The following is a 4,048-nucleotide window of genomic DNA, read 5'->3' as shown; positions in this document are numbered from 1 at the left end:
ATATATATATATATATATATATATATATATATATATATATATATATATATATATATATATATATGTATATATATATATATATATATATATATATATATATATATATATATATATATATATATATCAAAGGTATATATATATATATATATATATATATATATATATATATATATATATATATATACATATATATATACCAGATAAATGTTTTTTATTTACGATACCTTTTCATTAACTTGAGTAGTATTAGTTTCTAAAGTTACAATTAAAAATATAAATGTATTACATATATATATATATATATATATATATATATATATATATATATATATATATATATATATATACACACACACACATACACATATATATAAATACTCAAAGTAGTAGTTAAATAAATATATATATATATATATATATATATATATATATATATATATATATATATATATATATATATATATATATATACATATATCAAATTTAAAAATATACCTTTTATACAAGAATCATACTGAGCCCATTTCATTAAATGGCTGTTCTCTAAGAACCAAAAATAATTTAGTCTTATAATTTATTTGTGTTTAAAGAAAAAAAAAAAACCTATTTCGTTGTCCTTTTTTTCGCAATGAATTCATGAAAAAATTCATAGCACTAATCACTAGAATAAGAAAACAAATCAATTTATTGTTGCTTCAGGAAAAATATTTCATTTTAAAAAGAATCTAAATTTAATAAAACTAAAATAAAAACATTTTAAAATAAAAATTACATACCAGACCCATCATTTATACTACTTTCTGATTCTTGGTCTCTTTCATTAAATCTAAATATATTTTGAATTTTTGAAAACATTTTAACTTTAAAAGTTGTTTAATCTCAAAAATTCTCAAAAATCTATTTCAAAAAAAAATATATATTTAACCCCTTTGAAATGTAGGAATTTAATATGACTTCAGCCTAAAATTAGAAAAAATGAATAATAAAAAAAAAAAACACAACACAAAAATTTCTTCTTCAAAAAAAAAAAAAGTAAAATACTTTGATTCTTGAAATCTGTTCAGTTTTAGCAAACAGATATATTATTGCATCAGGTACAAGCACTTTTAATACAAAATCATTGGGGTCATTCCATGCCAAGTGGTGCAAATTTTAATGAGGTCCCTCATGGACCATCTCAGATTTTATTGAAATTTTTTGATTTTGTACATATATATGTTAAAAGCATGTAAAATTTTAGAATAATATCTAATATGGTTTATGAGAAAACGCTATTTAAGTAGTGGGCTATTTTGAATAAAATTTCACTCTACAAGAAAAAAGGGTTTTTTCATCATTTTTAACAGCCAATAACTTTTGAACAAGTTTGCTATATACTTCAATTATTATAAGATAGCAAGTGTGCTGTTGATACTTTGAAAAAAGAAAAAAAATTTTATTTCTGGCATCTTAACTTTTTACATAATGGCGGGCTAAAGTTAATTTTTTTGTTTTAAGAATAAGTTTTTTTGTGATTTTAAAGACCTTAACCTTAAAAACTAGTTACAAAGTTAATACAAATCAAATTGCCTGGTGATCTACATGTGGTGAATAAACATTTTTTAAAAAATCAGTTGATTAAAGAGCTGCATTCAAAAGTTATAGGTCTCCAAAATGATTCAGATCGAGATTTTCGTATAATTGATCTGTGATGCAAAGCATCTGTTACCTAAGATGGCACTTTTTTTTTTTTATAAAATTTTTTATACGCATTATTTAAAGACTGTTAATTAACAAAAACCAAAAAAATTAATGGGCGCTTATTTATAACCCCCAAAAGGTAGTCTCTAAAAGTCAGGTAAATTTTCCATAAAATTCTGAAATTGACATAATAAATAAATGCATTGAATTATATAATGTTATTTATTATGAAATATCAATTAAAAAATATCAATGTCTAAAGCCTTTTAATCCCTATAGATAAAGAACTTTTAAATCCCAATAGATAAAGTCCCCTTCCCTCTGTCCCCTCCCCTCTTTATAATACAATAATTTTTTTAATGAAAAACAAACAAAATGTTTTTAAGAAAATAAACAAAAATAATAAAGTTTACAAAAAGTTAAATTTCTCAATTAATAAAATAATCTCATTGATTTCTTTTAAGTCAATACTATAAAATCTTCCACTGTTTGACTGGACTTTAAGAGATTGCACTTTGCATAAAATATGCATTAGAGGTACCCAACAAAGATTATCTCTGCATGGCCACGTAAACTTGTTACATAAAGACTTTTTCATGAATTTCATATTAAGATCTTGATGCTCTTCTGAAATACTAAGAATAGTTCCTAAATACCATTGAGCATCGTAAACGCAGGCCATATATTCTCCTGGTGAGTAACTGGAAATTTTATTAATATAAATTCTGCAAGTAAAAAAATCCACATTAGTGCAAATAATATCAAATGAGACTCTTCTTATTTTTATTGAGGTAAGTGACATTGGGATAAAACTGTGGTGGTTTCGTGTCCCAGGTATTGTCGAACAAGATCGATATCTCTCTTCCAAATTGAAGTTTGTAGTATGTGTTTCTATTGAAACTTTGTCGACAAAAAAAAAAGATATTCCTTTGACATGTTGAACACACCAGCTGTACATTTTGCTTGGTGTGTCAATAGGATCGTTTAGTGATTGTAGACTGGCTCGTGCAACAAGACGTTTCACTGTTCCACCAACACCATCACAAGGGCTTTTACCATGCGATATTGCAAAAAAGTGCCACTCTGCAGTCATGTCAAAGTCGTGTTTATGGTAGCATAAGTTAATAAGATTTTTGTAATTTTATATTGTGATGCAGCTCCATCACTAAAATAGATATTGTGTTCAAATGTTGGATTTGTTTAAGTTTATCAATAACATTACCGATAAAGCAATGAACAGCATCTGTTCCATGTTTCAGATGATCTGATATAACACAATAACTTTGACTATCAAGTTTTCCATCTTTTATAAAATACGCAACAAAGGGGTGCACAGTTGCTTGGCTGTTATTCCAGTGAAAACCTTGCACTGCATCCTGTATTAGAAAACTATAGTTTTCTGCAAAGTCAAGAAGAACCAAAGCTTGATTTTCTTTTAAATTAGTTTTCAAATGTTGGTAGTAGGTGGCTTGATTTTTTGATATAAAATGATGCACTCGTAAACTATCTAACTGTTCATAAACTATTTTAATAAATTCATCTAAAGGTAGAGTTGCTGGTACTAAAGTACATTGGTAATTTGATTTTTGCCATTGATAAAAGTTAACTTCACTAATTTCTTTTTCTGTAAACAAAGTGTCAATATAGTCTAACAAAACCTTTTTAGCAGGACATTTATCGCAGCTATGCAGCATACAATCTCTATTTTCAATGCTACAAATCATTAATTTTAATAAGATTTTGTAATCAGAAATTCCAGGAATTTTCTGTACAAGGACCTTAACATTTTGATGGTACTGGCAAACACAAACTGCATGCAGACCAGAAGCACCACCCACAGGAATGCACCACTTGGGCCTTAGCTCACAAAATTTTGAAAATCCAACTTTAAGATAATTATATTTCTTTTTAAACTCAATATGTAGCTCTCTCATATTGACTAGTAGAAGGCGCTTTTGAATATGTTGCTTTTTACTATCTACTTTAACTGAAACAAACTCTTTTTTTCCTGGACAAACCCTTGAATATTCATCGCATTCGTAGAAATGAACAACCTCTGAAAATTACACCTTCGCTTAGTTTTTTACCCGATTTTGGAGAAGGTTTTGATAGTATTCCACTTTTTTTACTTAATTTTCTGGCTTGTACTACAGATCTTTTTGAAGTAAAAAAAAACTTCTGAGTTTTCTCTATTGACCAACTGTCTGGAGTGAGTGTAAGAAGTGTGATTTTTTCAGAATTTGACAATGTTTTTTCAAATTTTGACTTAATTTGAGTCATAATATTGTCTAAATCTGTGTTTGTTTTTTTCAAACATTTTTTTGAGGGTGATTCAATTCCACAAAGTGCAGCTGTTTCTAAACCTAGC

This window comes from Hydra vulgaris, chromosome 07 (assembly GCF_038396675.1).
Source record: "Hydra vulgaris chromosome 07, alternate assembly HydraT2T_AEP".
In the NCBI taxonomy this organism is placed as follows: Eukaryota; Metazoa; Cnidaria; class Hydrozoa; order Anthoathecata; family Hydridae; genus Hydra; species Hydra vulgaris.
This window is presented reverse-complemented; position numbering follows the sequence as displayed.